The sequence below is a fragment of the Pithys albifrons genome, chromosome Z, assembly GCF_047495875.1.
Source record: "Pithys albifrons albifrons isolate INPA30051 chromosome Z, PitAlb_v1, whole genome shotgun sequence".
Classification (NCBI taxonomy): domain Eukaryota; kingdom Metazoa; phylum Chordata; class Aves; order Passeriformes; family Thamnophilidae; genus Pithys; species Pithys albifrons.
In genome coordinates this window covers 75762944-75789150 of record NC_092497.1, presented here as the reverse complement: position 1 = coordinate 75789150, position 26207 = coordinate 75762944, and the positions used below count along the sequence as shown (strand labels likewise).

At 40.1% G+C, this 26207-nt stretch overlaps 1 protein-coding gene across 2 annotated transcripts in view; it reads right to left on the bottom strand.

The window, feature by feature from the left end:
- The window catches only part of CDC42SE2 (CDC42 small effector 2), an 85964-nt gene extending 78005 nt beyond the window's left edge, over window positions 1-7959 (bottom strand). Inside the window, exons 1-2 of one of the 2 annotated variants that reach the window (XM_071580868.1) lie at window positions 7634-7959; window positions 6735-6793 (exon numbers count right to left, since the gene is read on the bottom strand). The gene's annotated coding sequence lies outside the window, so the exon portion shown is untranslated. The remainder of the gene's footprint in view (window positions 1-6734; window positions 6794-7633) is intronic. The other variant, XM_071580869.1, reaches the window with a different exon arrangement.
- Window positions 7960-26207: the final 18248 nt, after the last annotated feature.

Genomic DNA, 26207 nt, shown 5'->3' with positions numbered 1-26207 from the left:
CAATAATTGCATGTACAAAAGAATCCAGACAGGCTTACCCCTACCTAAAATCAAGAACCTTAAACATTCACAGTAAGTTCACAGAAATCACCAGGACATGCACTGTCAGTAGTAGGCATCCTTTGCAGGTAACTCTAGTTGCAAAATACTGACTTAAGAATATCCATAAGTTCTCAGAGAGGGAATAAAGAAAGCTTGAAGTTTCTTCACTAGATTTCAAGATTACCATATGCCATTTTCTGAACAGAAAGGAGATGCAGTAATTACTCACATATCTGATTATTTCAGTGCATTTGTTTCAGAATCACGAAAAAAAAAAGCCAAAAATAATACAATTAAAAATTAGAATGAGTTTTAACTCCATCATATTACTTTGTTTTTAATTAAGCAAAGAACATATCTACGTCAAAGAACAAGCAGTGCTAGTGCCACTGAGCATATGTAATATTAACAGATTCTGTTAATGCAGACTCTGACTTTAGCCTTCCTCCCCCATGCACACACACACATTACCATGGTGATGTGCAAGATTTGCTGCCTGGGTTTTTGGAACAGTACAGTATTTGAAATGCCCTCAGCATCTTTGAATAGATTCAAACGCAAATTAAGTTACATTTAAAGAAACAATAAGTCACAAATAGTTTGATAAAGTTGTCTGTACAGAACAACACTGACAAAAGCATCTTAGTATGACCTCAATCAGTATAAATAAAGCAACAAAGCTTTCACACCATGCTTTCTGTCCTTGAAAGAAATTAAATGAAGTTTTAAGAATCTGAAAATAGAAATAGCATATATACAGTATACAAAGCATAAATCTATAATCACCCATTATCTCTGTCAATATTTGAGTAGCTATCTGTAGAACTGTCACTTTCAGAACAACATATTTAATGGAATTTCTAATTTAAATACGACATACTGTTTCACTAAAATGCACACTTGGACTTTGAACTATAATAAATCTGTGCCTGCTGTGCGTTTTTCCCAAGTAGGATCACTCTTAATGCAGTTTCCTTTCATTTATTATAGCTTTCAACACTAATAAATAATAATTTTAAAAATCTTAAGAAATAAGGATAATCCTACTGTGAATATGCACATATCCCAACAACATAGAGGGCAAAGGCTGGGAGCAAATGTGACAATTGTTGATTCTTTGTGTTGCTACTAAACTACAAATACATTAACAAAAGGTATGAAGGGACCATTCCCTGCTCCCTTCTGCCTTCCCTTAAAAATTAGAGGTAACTTAAAACACATATTCTTAAACCTTTCTTCCCATCCACCGTACATTAACTTCTTGGATATGTCAACACCAAATACAATTGGTAAACTTCTGCTTCTGAAGTACTTAGACACACTTTTGGCTGGAGGAAACACCTTATATTTTACCTCAAAATCTGTTTATACAGTTCAAATAAATGACTACTCTTAACTTGAAATTATTGTCTTACATCAATGTTAATTTTTTTAATTATATCAAGGCAGAACTAAAGAACTAATAAGCGTATAAAACTCAACTTATTAGAAAAAAACTTTAGTGCAAAAAATCAGGGCAAGATACCATTTACTTGAGAGGTTAAGAGGGGAAATAGGCAGCTGAGCTCAAATGAGAAACTGTTCCCTGGAAGCTTTAAAGGAGTAGGTGCAATTCCTTCGGAAACTTGTGTTTGATGCTAATAGCTGCATCATGTGGGGCCAACTAAGAGACGTTATCAGTCAGCACAAGAATTACTGAACATGAACTGCAAGATATCAGCAACCAATAAATGTAACAAGGCACTTTATGCATACAGTAGTTGGTTAAAACTTGGTTGTAATAATGCCAAGGTCATGGGTTCAATCCCCTGTGTGGGCCATTGACTTAAGAGTTGGACTCGATGATCCTTGTGGGTCCCTTCCAACTCAGAATAGTCTGTGATTCTGTGATTCAGTATTTAGTAATATAATTCTTTTGACAAGGAAGCCAGATGCAATGTAGAAAAGTCCTATTTTTACACAAGATTTAAACAGCTGGTCTCCAAATTCAGTGGGTGAATACAAGAATAAGATCCCCTTCCAAAAAGGCAGTGAGGGAAAAATATATCAAGCCCATACAAGACAAGCCAGTATTTTAAGACAGAATTAAGACAGAAATCACAGGCCTCATTCAAAAGGCAGACATGTTTATTTTTCCTATAAAGACAATCAGGATTTTGACTGAGGTGGCTTTGGTGACAACATACTTTCTATTCTGTGGAAAGAAAATTTTCCCAAGGAAGCATTTCTGAACTCTGTATAGCAACTGATAAAGTTCAAGGCACATACAGTGAGAAAAAAACAAGTTGAATTGTACTGCAATTTGTAAAAAAGATACCAAAATACTCAGCATGCAGACTGTAATCAGTTATTTGGTTCATGCTCTTGTACTGTTTATATACTGACAGAACAAATAGTTCTCTTTTAGCCTAAACGGCAAGAGATACTTACAGTATTTCATCCCTGCTTGCCTAAAGTGCAACTCTAAATACTGTAACTGTTTAGCTGTGAAAAATTATTGCATCGCAGTGGTCATCACCACATGCAATATTCTCCCAGCATTACAAGCCCCTTATTGTTTAGATCAAAGTTTCTCATTTACTTCAGAGATGAATTGCGATTTCTCCTCCAGTACATCAACCCCAACATAGAGGCATTGGTTTATACAGTGCAAACAAAACTCATTACTGGCCATGACACTTCTGTTACAATTTAAAAATGGTGGGGAAAAGATTCAAATTCTCTTCAGTGAAGGACTGAGTTCACAGCTTTCAGATCAAGTCCTCCGGTCACTGCAACAGACATTTGAGATTACTAGACGACAGCCCATAATGTGATCTGTATTTTCAACATCACCCAAATAATCCATCAACTGAACATAACCCACAGAGACCAACTTCAGTACTTAGTTGAATATAGCTTAGCCATAACTTCGAAGCAAGCTGAACAGCAGCCAGCTGTCAGCACCTTGCTTTCTCCCATGCACTGCTCATGCCCTACTGCACCTGTAGAGAGAAGGCATCAGTTCTCCCTCTTTCATCTCACAACGAATACTGTCAATTTGCCTGGACAGAAAGCTAACTAAATCAGAGGAGAAAGTTAATACAGTTCAGTCATGTTTCCAGGAAGCCTGCAAAACCCGCTGACAATCACACTGACATCTTACATCCTCCTCCTTACACTTCCTTCCTAAGCCCTTCTCTTAATGAGACACTGACAGAGAACATGTAAGACTGCTTTTGAAGTAGGTCTGCACTCCTTCTACATGAGCAAGAGAGCTCCTCTTCCCCTTGCAGTTTAGGTGATGTCAACAGAAACTACTGTTAGAACAAAAGGAGTCCTCAGGAACAGTTACCCATCTATGTAACATGCACTGAGCACAGACCCTCTTGTAGGACCCCTACCAGCCTAACTTTCGTACATTCAGTTTCTTACAAACAGCAGTTTTCTTGCTGCTAAACTTCCTCTTCAATTCATGCTTTAAGTCCCCACTTCAACATGCTCATGCAGCTATTTGATTGCTCTCCTACCCACTTTCATTTGCTTCAGGTTCCTCCTTCCTTGAACTTGTCATTACTTCTCAACATCTAATCATGTAAGAGGGACTTGCTTCTTCAAAATTAGATCAAACCGTTAAGTGACTGTGAATATTCAAAAGCCTCTTTTCAGATCTACTGAAGTTTTTTAAAGAAATATAATCTAATTCACCCATCTCAGGATCAATATCCTTCAGAGCAGCATTTCTCTTCCCACTCTCCCCTTTATTTTCCTCCCAGGCTTGGCTACAGGAAGGAACACCATGTCCCTGTTTTTCTAATGCATCCCCATCTAGTTTATTCAAAAACTTATTCTTAAAAAAAATCACTTATTTCTGCAGTCGTCATGTACACTTTGCTTCAGTAGTTTTTAACACAAAAGTAATACGGCAAGACAGCTACAATACTAAAAAAACTCCTTCATGTTAACCCTGCTTTATACTTTAAGAATAGATTAAATTGCATTGGAAGACAGGCATTCATGTTTCAGCTATGTTTGTGGAGTAAACAGCAGCCAATTCCGTACAGTCCTTCAACATATATAAGAAAACATTTCTCTCATTTTTTGAAGTATCAAAATACTGACTAACATTTTCACAATATCCTCAATTCTTTTAAAACTCTTCATTTGCTTTACAGGTCAATACTAAAATTAGGAGACACAACACAACTAACATTAAACAGATACAGTAGTTACTAGGAAACAGTAAGTTTTAATGAATACGACACAGGGAGGTACAACAGGGCAGCACAAAGCGACATGCTAGTCTTCATCCATTTTCTCTATGTGCACACAGGCATGTAGAAGGAGAAACAGATACCCAGAGGTAAGGCGGTGACCAAAGATAACAGGGTCATTCAGACGTATGTTTATGCAAGGCAACATACTATTAGCTAGAACCATATCTAGTAAAAACATGTGTTGCAGTAATTAAGATAAACTATTCAGTACCTGGACTCAGGCTGTGTAATCAAGAGCTGCAACTGAGTTGCTGAAAACTAATTTGAATAGTCAAAGTATCACTCAAAAATAAGTGAGTATTAATCACACTTGAATATGATCCACTCAGTGACACTGATCCAGTGGGTTTCTGCCCAGAGCAAGATATTCTCTTCAGTATTATGGTACGCTAAGTTTGCATCTAATCTGTCACTCCACATCAAGTAAAGTTCACTGAAAATGAAAGTAATAACAACAAAATCAACAAGAGAGATATTTCCAGGATACTTCAACACTGGGGGCTTTTTATACATTATCGACTACTTTAATATCACATGATGCTTCAGGCCTACAGGTTGGTCTATAAATCTCACTAAGCAAAGCAAGTTATCTCAGTGCTAGTCCTAAAATTAGTCTGAAAAAAAACCTGAACTCCAAGGAACTGCCATCTCAATTACATACCATAGAATGAAATACATCTTTCTCCTCAATAGTGCAAAGAAAAAAGTATTTTTTTAATAGTTTGCTATAATTCTAGCAAGAAGAAACTAAAGAGGCAAAAAAAGAAAACCCTTCACACACTATCTCTGAGGGTCAAAAGGTCTAATGCAAATAAGGGTCTGTGCAAGCTTGCTCTAAAAAGCTTGCTCAAGTTAGCAGGTGTTACATGGACTCTTCCAGAGTAGACAATCAATTACAGCAACAACTGTTGATTAGTGTTATTTCATCACTACAAACCATTACTCCTAGAAATGCAGGATAGTGTCAATTCACTTCTTTTAGGGAAAAGATATGAAATGAGACATTTAATACTTGTTGCTTACTGTAATCCCTACATAGCAATTAATCTGATTACATCCATAGCACATGATCACCACTCTAGGGTTAGTTTTATCACTGCAATGAAAGCTGGTATCTAGGTAAAAAAATGCACAGTAAAATCTTTAGAAAGACATCCAATTTCTCATCTTCCTTTCCTGTTTCTAAATTAACTCATTTTTCAAATATTTTTCATAGCAGAAACTATGATAGGATGTCCAAAACATTTGCAACTATCTTTCCCCTATCACAACCAGTCAGCATGTCCATAAGGCTTCCCACAGACCACCACACTGCAAGCCAAGCCACCACAGAACTTTGAGCACTCACATAAGGTCCAAATTACTAGTAGCAGGCCTCAAATCAAATTTATTTTGTCGAGTTACATGATAGCATAAGTAAATTAGTAATTACTTTTCAGTAAAACAGCCTTTAAATCAAAGATTATGCACCACAGAGCTGTAACATTTCTGGACAAGCTACAACAGAGTTCTCCATTCCTCTGGCATACAAATGCCATATAATATTTCCTGGACTGCACAATGCAATTTCTAAGCTATACAACTTTGATTTAGATATACAGAAACTTGACCACGAAGTTTCTTGAACATTGAATAATGGATATCCATTAGCAAAATCCCCTTAGATAGTCAGACAGCTATATCCAGGTTTTAGTTTCTCACTCGAAGCTAATGGGAGAAACCAAATCTAAAAGAGAAATGATGCAATTATTGACATAAAATTCAGTCTATGTACATATTACAATTATACAGTGAATTATCTCATTGCTTATTTAAGCTGCTACTTATTTCATTAGTGGCTGTTATCATTTGCTTGACCAGTTTCTGCAACTTCACCTACAACCATCCCATTTGCCCTTCAAAAACATTATTATAGTAGAAGTCTAGCATTTAATTACATCTTTCAAAATCCCATCTATATTTCAAAATCATAAAAAACAACTCTTAGAAAGATATTTGTACCTTCAGTGAGCTACTATTAAACCTATTACCTAAACAAAATGTATTAAATATTCCTTATGAGTGAGGAAAAAACAGCATCTAACCGCACATACTTCAGTCAAATACACAGAAACACACTAGTATTACGTTTACACCTGTTTCCTTAAAAGGTGACTGTCAGATCATGAGGATTAAGACCGGTCACCAAAACTGTATCTAGAGCAAGAGCCTAAGCAAACCCAAGCTTAAGGCAACCCCTTCCCCCAGATTTTACACATATTCTTTACTTTTCCATTTTTAACCTTATCACAGCCCAGGAGGGACATATATTTATAATGGGCATAGTAAAGTCTGCTTTGGGTTTCACTTAAATTACTTCTCTAGTTTTTCCTCAGATACACGAAGTAATTACTCCATTCATGAATCCAAGTTCAGAAATAAAATCGGAAGACTTACAGTTTAGTGCATATCCAGCTTCAGAGTTCAAAGTCACAGAGTCTCAACGTTCTCCTGGACTATGAAAGGAAGAGTTACAATTCCGGTAAGAGCACATGGGTCACACACACGGAGTAACTGCCCGAAAATCACACGACTAACTCAGGAGACAAGCGCCACATTTCAAATAACCGCATTAAATACTAATTTACTTCTCTGAGTGCGCACTAAAGTCATAGCTGTTATACGTCAGCGCCCCTCCTTCCCGGCTCGGGCGGCCTTATACGGCTCCGGCAGCACCGCGGGACTCTCCGTGGGGACGGAGACAGGGGCGGGAGGGAGAGGAGGAGGCGTCGCGGCATCCCCGCCCGGCACCACGCCCAGCGCCGGGCACAGCCCGAGCCGCGGCCGCGCCCTCCACCTGCCCCCGGCAGCGGCACAGCAGCACCTGCCTGCCCGCCGCAGCGCTAGGAAGGGCCGGGCACACACGACCATCCAAAAAGCAAAATAAGAAACACAATCCCCAGCCCCAAAAAAAGGAAAAATCAACACCTCATTTTTTATTTTTTTTCGCCAATCAAAAAATGTGTTGCTTGCTCCTGCTCGCTCGAGCCGTCAGGCGCGATCCCCGCGGAGCATCACCCGCCGTCCGCACTGCACTGCCCGCTCCCGGAGCCTCCCCCGCCCCGCCCCGGCCCGGCCCCGCCACCCCCGGGCACCTCTCTCGGCCCTCGCTCTGCGCCGCCCGGTCGCGGGGTCGGTAGCGGAACCAGCGGCGGCCGCAGGCGGCGGCAGCGCTGCCTCCCCATCCCTCTCCGCGGCCCCGGGGCAAAGGCGCGGCCACAGCGCAGCCCAGCCCAGCGGCAGGTACAGGGAAGGGCAGCGGGAGCGGGTCCCCGCACCCCTGCCCCGACACTCACCGCTGGCCACGGCGGCGCCCGCTCCTTTGTCTGCCCGCCGCGCCCCGGCACCTCCGTCTCCCGCTGCCGGGCGCCCGCGCCCCCTCCCCGGTGGGCCGGGGGCGGAGGAGGAGGCAGCCGAGATCCGCGGAGGAGGCCGCTACCGCCCGGCGGTCACATGCAGCGGGCGGGCGCGGCGCAGGCTCCGGGTGGCTCCCCGGGAGCCCGGCCGGCGGCGTCCGAGGCGAGCTCGGGGGTGAAGATGGCGACCTCGGCGGCGCGGGGAGGGAATCCCCGGCCCGGCCCGCTCCGCTCCGCGCTGCCGGCTGGGCTGGGCGCGCCGGCGAGGGGAGGGGACAAGGCGCGGCTGCCGCTGCCCGTCAGCGCTATCGCGGTGCCGCCGCTCCTCCTCCGCCGCCGCCGCGCGTTCAAACACCGCCCGCGGCGCTGCCCGCGCACCGCTGGGCACCCCAGCGCGGGGGCTACCCGGACCCTACCGACTTCCAAAATGTGCTGCCATCACCAAGGCACGGGGGAGTTGCGCACAGCAGGTCCCCAAAGCTGGTGTGGTTGTGGTCGGACCTCTAGGAAAAGAGAAGAGGGTCTGGCTTCTGACGTCCCTCTGTTGGCATCAGCAAACCCACTCTGCCCGTCAGTAAAATTTCCTCGTCCTACATCTCCATTCTCCCTGGCAGTCACTTCACTCGATGACACGGAGGTGATGGCTCGCCATGGGTTCAAATAGGTCCCACTGCAACTCTTGAAGAGAGCTATTGCCACTCCGTTCTACTGGATCATACATGGTCTTTTAAAAGCAAAAAAGAGGGGGGAAATGCAAAAGGTGGCAAGCACTACTCAGGTATGAAACATGATGAATGTGCAAGATCGAGTATCAAGCCTTGCTGGGAGAAGTATGGCTGGCAGCTCTGCTCAGTGACACTGTGGTGCTGTCGAGTTGTGGCTCTCCACATAAAAACAGGCTGCCATCTACCTATGCTCTACTTGTCCCGGTTTTGCACATCATCCGTGGTTCAGTGAGTTAAAATGAGTTAAAATGGAAAATGTGGCAGTGCTAATGAGTTACTAGTAACCTGAATTTGGATAATACCACAGGAAAGGTGATTAGAGACAACAGTTAGGGGAGTGGAAAATTGCCTGGTCTATCCCTAAATCCACAAACTTGTATAAAATAATGTAAAAACTTTATCATGCATGTAAAAAAAAATTAAAACATTTTGATCTCTGTTTTTAGCCGATATGTCGCTGACATTGACACTGAACTAGCAATATAGATTTTTTGACTGACATTTGTTTTTTACTATATTTCCAGACTGTTTTTTTTACGATTTTGGACATTTTTATAAAAGGGGTTTGTGTCCACTTGGGTACCAGATGGGCTTATGTCTCATTTGCCTTCAGAAGTGTCTGCATCCGGCATGCCCTGCCACTGATCTACCATTGCAGAGACAGTCACTTAAAACCAGTGTCAACTCAACACCCTGCTGGTGGTGTTTCTGCTCCATTTGTTTAGATGATGAATGCCCTTATTTAGAATCATAGAATCAATAAGCCAGGAGGAGACCTTTAAGATCATCCAGTCCAACCATCAACCCAGCACTACCCCTTAGCCCTTAAACCACGTCACCCAGCAAACAGATTCAGATGCCTTTTAAATACTTCTGGGGATGGTGACTCCAGCATCTCCCTGAGAAATCTGTTCCGATTCCTGACCACCCTACTAGTGATTTTTTTCTAATATCTAATCTGAATCTCCCCTGTCTCAGCTTAAGACCATTTCTTCTACTGCTCTCACTGCAGGTGTGGCATAGGAGACCAGCCCCTACCTCACTGCAACCTCCTTTTAGGTAGCTGTAGAGAGCAATGTGGTCATCACTGAGCCTGTTCTTTCTTTAGACTAAACAAACCTCAGCTCCCGCAGCCATTCCTCATAAGGCATGTTTCCTAGACCCTTATCAAGCCTTCTTGCCCTTCTCTGGAACGCTCCTGCACCTTAATGCCCTTTTTAAAGTCAGAGGCCTGGAATTGAACACAGCACACAAGATGCAGCTCCACCAGTGCTGAGTACAGGGGGATGATCACTGTCCTGGTCCTCCTAGCCTCAGCTATTCTTGGTACAAGCCAAGATGCCATTGGTCTTCTTGGCCATCTGGTCACACTACTGGCTCATTTTTAGCCGGCTGTCCAACTGCACCCCCAAATCCTTTTCTGCAGAACAGCTTTCAAGCCACTCCTCCCCAGAGAGAAAGAATTACTATCCCCACTTTCAAGATGAGAAATTGCAACGTAAAGGGGCAGTATAGCTCGCCTCAGTTTTAACTCTTGAGTGTGGATCCAGTCAGTCTAAACCCCAAGTTCATTTTCTTTTTCAAGCTCTCTTTCTCAGGACTCCATTCCTGAAAAATTATTGGGAGAAGGAATAAAGCAATCCTGAAGAGGACATGCTACAAGAAATTCTGTTGAACTTGAGAAAAAAAAATAAGGTGTAGTTAAATTGGAAGGTTGAGAGTAGGCATAGTTACACAGAAAGTGTCAGCAGAAACATCATCCTGGTTTTGTAAGCCTATGAACCAATAAGGCGAACACCATGCAATGTGTTGCTTCAATTTATATATTTAAGATGCAAGAAGTTCCTGTTTTTATTGGTTAAATTTCATGCAGGAATAGGTGAATTGGAGAAACATCTTTGGCCAAAGCAGCTAACACAGTAACAATATCCTGAAGGACTGTCTGCCTTAGGAGTACCGTTATAGTCTAAGGAGTTGTGACATTTTCTTCAGACACTGTTGTAACAAATGGTATGAACTGCTCCCCACAGAAATTCCTCTCAAGAAACAAAGTGCCTGCATCCCCAGTCTGTGTTAGATGGTTTCAGTACGACTGCAGAGTTCCAGCATCCCCACTGTCATATGTGTCAATAGACACCAGAACACCAAAAGTGACATTTGTAGCCAGTAGCATAAACCTCTCAGAAGCCAGCTTCTTCAAACCAGGTCCAGCAGCCGAGTCAGAAGATTCATCTATATTGTGAAAGCACGTGCTAAACACTGGTCAGAAGACAGTTATGTGCCAGGCTGCTTCTGGCAGCAATGGTACATATTTAGCTGCCGTCATTACTAATAGAGTACTGATCACACTGAGATGATGTGTGAGAGAACAAACTGTGTATAGAGCCAGCCATGCTTACAAATAAACTCAATTAGGCCTTCAACAGATTGAGTGAGTGGGACAAATGTGCTCTGACCAACAGTTTATGTTCTGCTTTATTATAGTTAGGTCTTCAAAAGCACAGTCATGTTGCCTTTACCACTTTCCAAGCATCTCTCTTGTGTCCTGAGTAAACACAGACAATTCTGATTTCCTTCCCCAGTGCTCATGACCACTCCAGAAGGTGAGTCCAGTCATAGCTACCAGCTTAAGAGATCAGCACAGTGAGTGGAGGTGGTGGGGGCAGAGAAGAAAGGCTAACTTCTTGCTTGTCTTCTTTTATGCTAAAAGAAGCTGCTGGGGATATTCACTTTCCACTGTTTCCTGAACAAGCCAAAGTAAGGAAAAACTTGTTTTTTGGGTTTTCTTTGTTTTTTTTTTTTTCCCATAAGAGGCAGAATTTTCACCTAGAAGTCCCAGTAAAGTCTCTGAAACTGCATGCAATTTGGATATAAGTCTCTCTGTGCAGATTGATAACTGTCCATGTGGAAGCTGATGCACCATGCCCTCTCGCTTAAGGCTTTATAGATATATCTTTTTCTGAATTAGAACCAGAGAACTGAAACACAATCTGAGGTGCTCTTTTGCCAAGTATCTGAAGTGGATTTACCACTCACCAAAGAGGTGTAGAGAGATGGAAAACAATGGGTGTTCTCTTGACTCAGTCAGTTCTCACTTAACATGTAAAGACCTGAATCTGGCAAAGTAGCTCAGAGATTTTCTGCACAATAAAAACAAAATTCTTAAACAAAAGAAGCTCACCAAGCGAAAATCCAGTGGGATTTTTTCAGATGATAGTACCGTTTCTATCAGAAAGGAGCTTTGCTAAGTACCTGCAGTGGTATAATTGCTTCATTGAGAGCTTGCAATGAAAGACCTGCATGATACCTTCATTTATTGTTCTTTTATTCTGACAGAAATGAAACTCCAAAAACAATAGCATTTTTTACACTTACAAGAACCTCACTGATCACTAGGTTTCTAATATATTTTCTGTAGGTTCCCTTAGTTTTTATTCTGGCTTTGGAAATTCATAATTATTTGACATGAATCTTTATTTCCTCTCTCACCCTCTGGCTATCTGGTCTGTTTAGGCTGCATATTTCTGTGATGTTTGTGCACCATTTGCACATTGCCCAGTATTAAGCAACTCCCTTTTTTCGGCTTCTCTGCTTGCTATTGTGATACAAACAATAAATAATTCCAGAGTTTTAAAATTCATTGTTATTTCAGAAGCTCTAGGGCCTTTGGTTTTCTGTTTATGAAAATACAGTTTTATTGGTTTTACCAGAGACTGGGGACATTTCATTAAGCACAGTAAAAATCAGGCTTTGCACTTTACTGGCATTGCAACATGGTACTATGAAAACAGGTAGAATGGTCTGGGAATAGGAAGAAACACCCTGGAATCTTTTATGACATCTAATTTTTCTTACCATTGCTGTTAATATTTCTAGGTCATTTTTTAAAGGCACAGAGAGTTTTATAGACTTATCTCACTAGTGCTGCTAGCTAGGTTTAAATATTTTCCTGGGAAGCTTTTATTTGTCTGGGGAAAACTCCTCTGAAGTCAACATGAGCTTTGGGTAAGTGGCTTACTAGGCCTCTGAACCACTTACCATCATTTTCTCTAGCACCCAGCCAGCACTTTGAAAGCTGATATGGTGACTTTTTATTGCTTTTTGAGTTCATTTTCTTATTAGATTTTTTCTTTTTTAATTGCCATTTCCATGAGACATTTAAACTCATTGTTTTTTTGAATGCTACCATAGCAGTCCTGTTCTGAACTGCAAATGAGGTGTACTTACATTCTGTCTGCTGTCCCTGCAATAGAACCAGGTCAGCATAACTGAGGACTAATGACAGGATGGCAAGTCTTCATCTAGTAACAATAAAACACTCAAATTCTTTTTCTTATTTTAAGGTGTTCAAGCCTGTTTTGCCACTATGATCAGAATAAAAGGAATACTGAAAGAAAACTGGTATTCCTAATACTTTCAGAATAATTCTATTTCCAACTTCAAAAAATACAGTAAGATGCTGTATCTGGTGTCAGGGATATTTTTTGCTTCTAAGGTGAATTCTGTTTTATCTGTTAAATGTTCTCTGGTTCCTAAACATAAGGAATTGCTTCTATCTGATGCTGACCTTAAAACTTGAATCTCTTAGTGGAAGACATGTCACTGTCTTCAGTGAGACCAGTTTTTCACCTTGCGAAACAATTCAACTTCCTAACAGCGTGCTTGCTGTGTGTGTTTGGGCATTTTTCTTTCTATATCAGGGGCTTTGACATTCAGCCCTATCTTACCAAATACAGTGTATTTTTTTGCTTTGATTTGTTTTGGTTTTGTCCTACACAGTTTATTGTAGCTAGTTAAATTTAATTATTTAATTTTAAGCAAGTGTTCTTTCTGTTCATAGTCCTATGCAGCTGAGGGATAGGTAATACTGAAAACCTGTTTGCAGCTGTATTTGGCTGTGCCATCAACTACTCCATTAAGATATTAAATACTTCCTTGTTTCTGTAACTGGCAGTAAGTTATCTAAGTAAGTAACTTATATATTGTTGGTATTTTTAATCTCTTGACAACCGGCAAGATTAATTTGGAATTGCTTTCACACCTAGGCCACCACAAATTGAAAAAATTTTTTTTTTTTTACTGAACATTTATCTTCAAGAGCATCTGAACAGTGACTGTATGCTCTGAAACATATGCTCTTTGCACTTGCAGCTGGGATTTCGGAGAGTGTTGAGTACAGGTGTTTATTTTGTGTCCATACAACTGGTCAAAAGAGGTGGGGCTGACAAGAGAATTAGTTGATGTGCTAGGGAAAACATGCTCAGCTTTTTCTAGAACAGGAATCCAAGTTGCCTCAAAACTTAAACTCAGATGCTATTCATGCCCCAGAAGATGAGTGTGTGAGGTTACAGATGGTTTTTATCACCATGCCATCAGCCTCACTGATTCATTCTTGGGAAAGGTGAAGTTTTGCATGTCCAGCTGCACTGCCAGACAGAGAGAATTTGTTATTACAGAGTCTGCCCGGGCCCGCAACAGAACACCTGCCCATGATTTGATGCAAGAAATGAGAGACTTAGTCAAGGGTTCGTGGCAACTGAGCAATTTATTAACATGGCGGACAACTTTTATAAGGTATGGGTGGATCGAGGGTGCAGGATGGGTGGAACATGGAAATGAAGGAGTTGGGACAACCATATACAGAAAAGTAGTGCAATGCACCAAATATAAACCAATGGAAAGGCAAGAAGGTAAGCAATAGGGAAACATAGGCGAGGTTCTGGAACTGTCATAACTGGGGAATATGAAAATAAGATAAAGGACCATAAAATCCAAAATTTTTCTATAACAAGAACTGTAAAAACATTAAACAATAGTCTCTTTGGTAATAGTGTCCATGGATTCTGAATGCTCAATCCACTGTCAAAAGTTGTCTCCTCCAACATCTGCTTTTTTTATTACTGAACTGAACAAGCCCAGTGATGTAGCAAATAACATTGACAAAGGTGTAGGAGAATGTTTTAGTGAAGTGGAAATGGATGTTAGCATCCATTCTGAATGCTAGTCTCAGATTTGCAAAGGGAAGAGATGTCTCAATCTGTGCCAAAACTACAAAAGGACAAATGTATGCATGTATGTTGAAATATGACTAAGGTGGACTATCAATAAGAAAAGAGTATGAAGTTCCATGAGCAGTGTAACCCATATATTCTAGTTCTTAAGAGGGTCTATCCTGTGATTGATTCCCTGGTGTCTCATAAAAAGTCATATGACTAAAGTTTTCCTTGCAATGAAGACATTCACAAAGTCTGTACTGTGTGATTTCTCCACAGCCTAAAAAAATCTCGTGGACAGTATTTCTCTTATCTCTTGGGCTACCTCTTTTACACAAACTTGTAGGGATTTACAAAGCTGGGACTTTATAATAAACACAGATAAATTAAGTTCAGGTAAGAAGACACTTATGCATCCACAAAAAAAAAAACAAACGAATAAAATACCACAAAAATCAATCACACACCTAAAAATCAACCAGTGAAAAAAACCCACAAAAAACAACAACAAAGCCAAACTCCTCCAAACCAAAAACACCACCAAAAAGAAAACCCCAACCAAAAAGCTCTAGCATAACACTGAGGAAGAAATCAAATAGAATGTCAGGAAAATAGCTGTAGAGAAATCTCAGATTTTCACATTTTTATGTTTGGGAGAATTGGCCTAGAAAATGGGACTACCCAATTATCCAACTAACATGATGAAAATCATACTTGCCATAGGCAGCCAGAATAGATTTTTTTCCAGCTTTGTGCCTTTAACAATATGTGAAGACAATAAGATCTGCCAGCTAATTGCACTGTATCCCAAATATTTTTTTAAACTCTATTTCCACACTGTGTTGAGTGATTGCCTTTTCTCCCCTATGGCACAAAATTGAGAAGGCAGCATTTAATAATCTATCTTCTCTTCCTTTACTAGTCTGTAGTTAATATATTTCCTTTCCTCAGGAAACCATGCAAAACATGGGAAGATTTCCTCAGATATAAATGAGCTCTCTGCAGCAATATTTCTGTCTAACATATCAGAGCATCAGAATATTTAACCTCAATTAAATACAATCCTACTAATTTAAAAGAGTAGGACAAAAACTATATACAAATATATTTCTAAAATAAGGAGATTTAAGGCCTTGGAAATTCTGCTGATAAAAATGTTCACTTGTTCAAATTAATTCATAAGTTGCAAATTAAAACATAATCAGTTACGGCTTTCTGAGGAGTGTCAGAAGAAGTGGGTTTCAGAAATATGAGCCCTCAGTGGGAGCAGCTGGCTGCTGTGCCTTCAGAGTTTTATTTGGCAGCCAGCAGCAGGTACAGTGTAGTAGGCTGGTACTGGTGTAACGTGGATGAGATGGTCAGAGCTTCCTTTCTACTGCAGTGGCATTGGTATCGGTCTCCATTCAGTGGGTCAAAACTCTTTATTACGATAAACACTGTGAATGGCACCGAAAGTAGTTTAAACTGACATTTATTGCTCTGTGTTGTATTGCACATATTCTTGAAATTTCCTTTTTTTTTTTTTTGTGGGACATCAACAGTAGCATAGCAGGAGGTGATTGCAGTCCCCTTGCAATCACTCAAAGAAATCTTAGGCCATTCAGAATTTACTGCTTGTACCCAAGTCTTACCTCCATCGTATTATGGAACTGTTTAAAGAAAAGCAATGAAACAACCACACTAATACAAGAAAGTGAAAAACTTCAGGAATGTACATCTGATTTTCACCTTTAAATAGAAGCTAATTGGCAATTTTAGTAAAGTATGATGGGCTCTGAGTAACTCCAGAGAAAAAAACAGACACTGCATGATAAGACTGGGTGGACAAACTTAAAAACAATCTAGGCCTCAAATGGAAAGTAAATGTAATTCAGGTTCCAAATTAGGAGCCCGATCTGGGACATGCTCTGGATATTGAACCCCCATCAAAATCTACAGCAACTTTAGCAACATCTCTTATTAAAAAGCAATATGACTTCTATCATGTCTGAGTAGATTTCAGTTATTTATTACAGTACATTTAATTCTGTAAACAAAAGACTCTAGTGTAGGTACAATTCATAAGCAAAGCAAGAATACTACCAGAACAGGTTCAGCAGTGTTAACAGGCTAAATAATTGCTAAATAATACAATAGATACTTTTCCAACATCGCTAAAATAGTCCAAGCAAACTGTTGATGAATTGGTTTCAACTTTGAAAATCCCTGACAAAGAGACTGATTACAGTATGCATAAGTAAACAACAACAAAAAAAAAACCGAAACCAAGAGCAAACATACAAAAGCAGTTTAAAAAAAAAAAGAATTACAGTGAAAATATGTAGGACAGCAGCAGGGAAAAACTATATAAAATGTCCTACCCATTTATACATTTAGGAAAACATTCCAAGGATTTTTGTGCTGAATACCTCACTGAAACTGTTGAGGGTCTTTTCCACAAACAACCCATAGCTGAGCTGTACATGTCAATGATACCTTAATAGGACTGTGCCCTGAAGGATATAAGGATGTATAATTCTGAAAAGTCAGTATGTACTTAAGTGCTTTGTGTCCACCATATGATTGCTTCCCTTTTGGTTTCTGTATTTTTAGCCCTATTGATCCAAATATACATTTGGAAACAGATTAACCATCACTTGTTTCACTAAGACCGTGGAAAGCCTACATGTCTCACAAAACCAGAACCAGCTGAGAAATCCCAGTTTTTAGCACAATCCATTGCTCTATCCAGGGAGCAGGGAATTCAAAATATGGAAGGGTATCACACAAGATGTTGTTACGGGCTTTATTGGGTAGAGGAGGGTGGATAGGACACCAAAAGCAAAGAGTTGTGTGTGGAGGACTAGGAATGGCACTCTGTTTCATGATCCCACCCCGTGCTTACAGTTTTGGCAGCATCTGGTTACATATAGTAGTTCAATTTTAAGTAGTGCCCATGGCACTTCAAGTGTTGATAGTCAGATCTGAGCTTAAAACTAAATGTTGCTGTAAAAGTTGGTACAGTTTACCCATGCAATGTGGGATCATGCTTAAAAACAATTTAAATTCTCTCAAGCACTAAGCTTTTGTTTAAAGGTATTTTTTTAAAGTAAACAAAAAATAAATGGTGGAGGAACTGGACTTCACACAAATCTATGAGATTCACAGTGAAGACATTTATTACACATAGCACAGTTTATATATCGTTAGAACTACAGCTTCTTGGCTAAAAAGAGTTACACAACACCATGCTAGAAACTTCAATTGGTTAGAACCCATTATCTCACAAGTCCAATGTTTATAGTAACTTATCCTAGATGTTTTCAAGAACCTTTCCAGTGTGCTGTGAGAAACCTGAGGAGCTCCTATGAGAAACTAACTCCCCCGAGCAGCTGTGACTTGTTTATTCTTAGCCGCCTTCAGTCTCACAGGGTCTTCTATAGATCAGAATTGCTCACTTTTGATTTTACTGTACCAACATTTTTAACCTGTATTCTGCCAGTGCTAAAGCAACTTCAGCAATGTGGAAAACAAGTGGGAACAACAGCAAAGACATGCTGCTGGCAACTAATGCTGCTCAGACCTGTTCCACATGCTGCCAGACCTTTCCCTGTAACATTACATCAGCAGATTCACACCACTCAGGAAAGGTTGAAAATTTTTGATGAAAACATTTTTTAGCCTCTAGCAAATGTTTACAAATTGGTATTGTAAGATATTTTATAGGGGCAAACTGACTTTAATATGTCAGCATATGACAATGGATGCTTAAACAAAAAATGTACTAACTCAAACTCATTTGGGTCATAGAACAGATTTAGAGTGCTCTTGAAAGTTTTTTTCCCAAGCAATTCCAGATTTGGAAAAATTGTGAGATTTTCTGATAGGTGAAATTCTTTATCTCCCATGCCACTTCCTCAAGAATGAAGATGTATTTATAACCTGATGAAAGAATAGGAAATATTAATGCAAGGATGCATCCTAGAGACCTATTTCTGTTCCCAGTGAAATCAATTTAACAATTCCCATTGACTTCAACGGGAACTGGATTAAGCCTAGTTAGTTTTAAAGGAAGTATAATAGGAAAATAGATGTCTACCTTGGGCAAAAAGAGTACGGGGGACTTTCAAAGTATCAAATTAGGGACATAGAGTTGTGTTCCATTTATTATGCCCAGGTAATCCAGTGTGGGAGCAGAACAACTAAATAAGCTCTGGTCTTCCTTTAAAAATTTCCTACTACCAAATGAGACATGTAGCACAAACACATACACACACAATCCCAACCTCAAGCCCGCTCTTGAATCTGAAAAGTTCCTCCCTGCTTTCCCAAAACTCCCCTTGCATTGAACAGTTCTTATAATCCATGAACAGGACAGATTCTCTTTCAGACAGTGCCTCACCTGTCCCACCTCTATCTCCTAACCTCCCACATATCCCCAAATTCCTCACCAGCATGGCAGTACAAAAAGCAGAAAAGACCTTGGCCTTCAGCACAAATCCAAAACACAGATCTATAGCAGCCACTACAAAGAAAATTAACTCTACCCCAGCCCAAACCAGCACACCTTGGTACCAGTCTGATAGTTCCAGGCTACCCACGAAAAGACAAATCTTTCCACCCAGGTTTTTATCAAAATGGTCCATTTCAACCCATTTTGATGCTGAAAAAAATGCCTTTGCTGGTGCTCCATTCATGCTGAACTGTAATCCAGAAGAAAAAAAATTTAATAAAATTGGGCCACAAGCATATTTTCTGACAGGTTCTTTTTGTGTGTGTGTGTTTTTTTCTAATTGTTTATTTTGCTTATAGCAATTTTTCTTTTCAATTACTGTGGATTCAGAAATTTCCAATTAATTCACATCTACATTTGTCTTCCAAAACCTTCACAATGTGTGTAGTGTAAACATTGGGTCCTCTGCATTGAGTGTTTTGCTCTGCTGCACTGCTGCTGCTGCACCATGTTACTTCCTCATGTAGCAACTTTGTGAACGATTCCAGATTTAGTGTAAGCACATCACACAGCAAACTGTAGCAACACATGGGTGGAACTTGGCCAGCGTGTTAGACTTTCTGTCTTTTCTAAACAGCCCTGACATAATGTGTACTCTATTATAATGACTAAGTATGGATTTGCATATGTAACTTTGTCAAAGTTTGAAAGAAACTTCTAATCTGGCTCAGAACTCAGAATCATTGGTTTCCCAGCCTATATTCAGGACATCACTACAGTCCCACTCTGCAGATAGGATATTTATCTATTTTCACATTTGAAAAAGACAACTAGAGCTGGATCCTCATTTAGCAATACAAAAAAGAAAACTGCATTTGTGTATACTTGTTTAAGTTTCAGATAAACTTATATTTTTGAGATCTCAAAATAAAGAAATGCCCTAAAATTAAGTTCTGCCACTTGAATTCACTGATGTACAAAAGTAGATGTAAATTGAACAGCTGTGCATAGAATATTTCACTTCAATATTGTTCAAAAAATTAGACTGTTGGACCCTGGCCATACAAGGACTGTTTGACTGTTGTACTTATATTCTCTACAGAGAATGAATAAATATTTATATCAAATACACATGCATGCATGCACAGTTGACAGAGAGAATGAACCAGTTTCATGAGGCTCCAACAACCATCAACTTCTGTGAGGGCATAAAGGATGGAGAAGTGCCTTTCAGTCTGAGTCAGTGATGTGTACTAGCAAGAGCACATTGACAAATAACAGTGTGTAAATATTAACTAATCCTAAATTAATCTTTGAAAACTGTAACAGAGCGAGTGGTTCATCAAAGAGATCCCCATTTTTGCTACTTTATTCCTTTTTGTGTCAGTGGTTCTGCTGCAATTTGTATTGTATTTTTGAGTCATTGCCAATGCTGCTATCTGGAGAAAAACAACAGAAGCAACTTTAGCTATTGCTGTCTTTATATGGCCACAATATGATAACACTGCAAGGCTGTTAATTCTGCAAGCAGACTTTTTCTCATTTCTTGCTGCTATTATCCCTGGAAAATAACTATTGCAGAGAATGTTGTGCATAGCTGTGTAATTTCCAATCAGGCTGGCAGCAAGGTGCTATAGAAAGCTATGTTCTTAGCTGCTGCTTCTCCTACATGCCTTTTCCAGTTGTCCCTTGGGTCTGCTGTCAGTGCTGAAGTGGGTTTACAATTGTGAAGTTATACACCTCCTGCAGCAATGCAGAAGTGAAAGAAAGAGCTACTAAGAGGGATGAGTGAAAGTACCTATGGAAGAAGGAACCCTTCTTCAGTATCCTGTTCAACCAGGGAATAATCTCCTTGACTTTTCTTTTGTCTGGGCTAAACTGAAAGAACATTCATTCTTTGATGATGCAAAGGGTCCCCTGGTCTGTTAACCACAGAAAGGGTATAAAACACAAATTCTCTGGCTTTTTTTGGAACACACATTTTGGTGAACAGACAAAATGCACTGCAAGCAGTCCTCTGTGATTCAGGCCTGCAAGCAAACTCAGGAAGATTGTGTAGTACTTTGCTAATGTTTGGATCTCAGGAGACTTCTGTAGGCTTTAGTTTTCCTTTTCAATTTTTCCATGGAAATATAACTGCCATAAGTCTAATACATTACTAAGGCTTTAGCCCTTTACACATTCATGTCAAACTTCATCTAGACAAGTTGTCTAATTCATTTAGCATGCCTGAAAATGCAAAGCTACTTGTGTCTGACATTGCCTGTCGCAGTGCTCTACCTTGTGCTGCTTACATTGACCAAGAGGCTGTTGTGAAGGGAGTGCAGGTAGAGCAGTAGTCAAACCCTACATACATGACCTGGCAGTCTGCCTCCAGACCAACAATTTCACCTCACACATGACTTGTGGGCAACTGTAGAATGGAAATCAATCTGCCTCATGAGTTAAAAAGGTGTATTCATCTTCTTTCTCCCCTTCTATGAGAACAGTTAGATTGCCTTTAGTAAGACTGTTCACAAAGTTGCATGCAGATTGAAGTCCTGCTGTGCATGGAGAAGAAAATACGAAATGCTGGTACTGCTCTAAGTTGTTTCACTTCTCTGTCTGATAGAAGAATTCATATGTAAGTTTAGGTTTTTATTATTGTTAAAAGCTTCAGTGTGAGGAGGAAATTAAGTATGTAAGGAAGTGGCATTTATTCATTCATTCACAGATGAACTGGTGAACATAAGGGGAGGCTAAGGATTTTGCATATGTTTTAAGCCTTAAAATGTCTTGTTACTAGACAGAAACTTATTATGCAAAGAAATACTTGTACTGCTTTATGTAATCTGATGTAGTTTATTAACAGTCTAAGTTTAACAAAGGTATTTTTATTTTCAGGAAGTCACAGTTTGTATGATTTAAACATGAACGCATGGAAGACAACCCTGGGGAAACTAAGCCCATATCTGGAAATGAAGCAGAAGATCCCTCATGCCAGTTGTAAATTTAACAAAATCTGTTGGCAGAAGCCAGAACTAGTAATTTTCATGATCCCATCTTACTCAACATTGTACTTTTCTCACCAGTAAACATTCTCCTCTGTTTATTAGTGGTTTAAGCCTTATGCTCATAATTTACTGCTTCTTATAGTTCTACTATCCTGTAAATGTAATGAAGTATCTCTGTTATATAAAAAAGCAGGTGTAAGTAATTAGATGCCTTCCAAAGTGAGAGTCAGTTAGATAAAGGTCATGAGATTTAGTCTTCTTGAAGTACATTCTCAGCTCTGTCACCAATTTTATCTAAGACTTTCAATAAACCACTTAACCTCTCTGCATCTGTTTCTTCACCTGTAAAGTGAGAATGCTAATACTTTCCAAACTCACCAACTCCATTTTATAAAGTAAGTACCTTTGCAACTCATGAGGACAGAATGTCTCTCAAGAGCCAGATGTTACTGCCCAGGCCTTAATGAACTCATGTGTGACCTGGCGGATTATGCATCAGGCTGACTGTGGCTACTTTGCAGGTTAATACTCAAAAGTGGAGGCTATAATCACTTCATTGTAGAACTTGATAGTTTGTAGATCTGGAGGTTATTTAACAGGTAATTTTATTAGCAGATATCATATACTAATCTGTCAGGGAATATTTCAAACAGCCAAAGTATGACTAATTTTATATTTTTTCCCTAGGGATTTAATCCATTAAAATTGCCAGTCTTTTTTTTTTTTTTTGGTGTGTCTTGAAACTGAACATAATTTTTAGAATATATACTGTTTGACTCTTGATTTGAAGAATTTCTGGATCTGAGAAACATATGGAGGATTTGGGGAAAGTGGAGAATGATGCTGAGAAGAAGTACTATATTTTATTGGTATTTATTACCACCAACTTCTATATATGGAGGCAGTTGTTACTTCCTTTAATGGGCTTAATTTCATTCTAGTGCCCACATACTTGCTTTGCATCAAGCATGCCTTCCTGGAAACATTGATTATGAATCAGGGTATTTCTTACAACTATTCTGAGTACAGCTTTTAGAAAGCCAAGAAATCCCTTCTTTCCCAAGGTGTTTCACACACAAACAAACAAATTAAAAACGCTACTAATATAAAAATTAATGTTTTCTACAAACTTTGCTACAGTGAACAAAAAGAAACATGTTTATACTCTATCTAATGCAAAGTGTTTTTTTAATGCTATTCATCACATGGTAAACAAAGAAATTTTATGTGATAAATGCTCATAACTCTCTGGGACCAGGCAGGCAGACACCATAGAGCAAGACAGCAGCTCCACAAATAAATATGCTCAGATAATTTTAAATGGAAGTATAGGCTGTGAGGGATGCTGGAGGGGGTAAACTAGTGCTCATTTATTCTCCCTCAGTAATGAGGATTTAACTTTTCCTGTCTACTAGCTGTCTACTAGTACCTTAGAGGACCTGAAGCCAGACTGCAAATGTCCAGCTGTAATTGAAACAAACAAATAAAAAAACCCCAAAATCCCAAACAAACAAAACCCTAAAAAAACCACAATGAACCCCCTCCAGATCCCCAAAAAACCAAACACCAAAACAAAAAAAAGAGAAAGATTCAATTTATAATAGTCACATCTACCTAGTAAACACAGAGGCATAAGTTGTCTGTGGCTTCTTATGACTTTTGCAAACCAAAAGTGAGATTCCTCATGAAACAGGTCACTGACTGTTTTTTCCACGCATTTTGTTATCCCCTGGGAGACAGGAACAGCACTGTGCCGATCCTGAGTGAGGGTATGGTCTCAGTGTCACCCTGAGCTGGTCTTAGGCCATGCTGATGTTAAGAGAAGAAATTCTCCTCCTCTGTGACATCCAGCTGCTCAAGCTTGCCATGTGTTTGCATGGTTGTAGGGGTCCTTCAGCCATGAGACATATCAACCCTCTGTCTTACTGAAGGCCAATGTTTCCCTGGTTTTCAGCCACATCAACAAATCTTTCTGGCTTTCCAATCAATTCCTAATTCTGCTGGGAAAGAGAACATGTACCTGGGAGCAAGACATCTTCATCCTTTTCAGTGACAACTCCATCACAGAGTAGTATTAACCCAACAACCATATTATGCTAAGTGTCTTGAACACATTTTGCTCCACTGGAAGCGCTACTGGGGCTTATGTCTGCAGTGTTCCCTCCCATAACTTCCATCAACTTTATATTTGAAAGATAGTTTTGTCAAACACAGCCTGATAGTGTCAGCATCTGGTTAAGCCAAATTCAACCACAACCATTACACTTTCATGAGAACCCTGCATGTAGAAGCAGGAACCCTTTGGGTCTCTCCTTATGCCCCTGCAAGAGCACTAGCCCTACACAGCTGAGGTAAGGTCTGGCTTGTGCTGTTGAGCAAGAAACCCACATAGACACAGTTCAAACCCTGAAATGAGCTCAACACTCACAAGAGCAGCTACACAGGGTCAGAACCTCACGATCTAAGAGTAACCTGATGGCTCAAGACATGAAAGAATTATGTACACATAAATATGCAAGCGTACACAGAACATGTACCATTTTATTAACAATATAATAATAATTTTCAGAGCTTCTTTTAGAACAAGGTAAAGGCAAAGAGGCTGTATTTTTTCCTTATATTTATGTTGTAGAAGTGTACAGCATCAAAAAGCACACATCACAACTCTTAAAGGGATTTATAAACTTACAGAAATTTTTTGTATAAAATTCGCTATCCTGTTGAGGGCATGGCAAATTCTCCTTGATACTGTTATGGGCAGTGCATGTCTGCTAAAAGATTATTGCTCAGAAAGTATTTTCCATGTGACTATTTTGCAGTAGCACAATGATGCTGTATGTGATTCATCAGAGAATTATAACATTGCACCACATCTCACTGGCTCAACTTTAATGTCTAACAAAACGTCCTGCTGTGAGAAGAAGAAAAAATAGAGCAGTATTTGGTCCCTGCAGATGTATTCTTCAGCTCCCACATTTCCTATTCCAGATACAAAGCCCTAAAATTCCTACTGTTTCACTGTGAAAAAAACATGAAAGCAGCCTTTTCAAGCCTAATATATCACAAGCTGGCAATACTGCTGTAATGAAGACATTTTATGTGTAATGTGTTGGGGAGTGCGTACACAAAAGTGCAAATCACAAAGGTACAAGTCTCCTCATATAAGAGAGGAGGGTTCTAAAACTGGGCATTACAAGACAAATAATATGAAGTAGAGTTATTTGTAGAAGACATGGACCAAAATAACAGGAACATGATCTCGAGCACTGAAGCCCAATGAGAAGTATAAGCAGGACCTTTCTCCCCAAACAGTGTTGTTACATCCGTATCAGATACACACTATGAAAAATGGACTTGACATTCACAATATTACCGCAATTCCCAGACCTTTGTCTTTCTGCCAGGCTTTTTGTCCCAGTCTTAGATCTGTTGACATGTTATGGAAAAGCCAAGAGGCAGACAGGGGTTTTCTTCTCACCAATTAGTGAAAAAAACCCCATGTAATTTCATGCATCTTATTCTCTGGGGGCAAATTAATTTAAAGATGAGAAATGAGAACTGTCTCTGCTGATACATCTGCACATAGACAAGGCTGTCCAGGCACATAAGCACATCCCTGAGTGCATACTGAAAAACAGTGGCTTTAAACAGATAGCTCTTCGTTCCACTAAGAATGACATACTCCCCCCTAAGGAAACTCTCCAATGCCATCTGTGCTGGTTTAAAGGTAAACCAACAGGAGGAATGGACCCACCACAAGAGAGATTATAAGTCAGTTACAATTTAATGAATGATGTTACCATAAATACACTGACACAAAGAGAAATTGCTTTCAAATCACAAAACCCAGCAGTATAACCCAGTGTCCTGGGGCACAAACCCAAAGGGGTTTGTCAGCCCTTGTGCTGAGACCCATGTGGCTCCCCCAAGTTCAAAGCAAAAGGAAATGAAAAACCTGTTGGTGCAAGTGATGGCTGTAGTCCGGTCAAGAGTGGTGGTCTCCTGCTGTCAAGGTCCTGCTGCTCCTCTGGATCCAATGAGAAGTTCCTGAGGTCTTACCCACCACTTATGTACCCTCAGGGAGCACCCAGTCCCTCCCCCAGGGTGGGAACTCACACAGTGGGTCATTAACTCTGGGAGCCAGGGGGTATTGAACTGTTGATGGCCCATTGCAGCCACGCCCCCTCAGGCTGGGTGTGAAGGTGCTGACTCCCTGGGCAGCTGCTGCTAATGTTCCATTGTCCTTGGGAAATGAATAGAAGGGGTAGAATACACAGCTTTGATCAACCCCACACAGTGATAGCTGGTCCCACCTGCTGAACTAGGACACCATCATACCTTTTCCTTTCTCCTAATCCCCATTCACAGGTT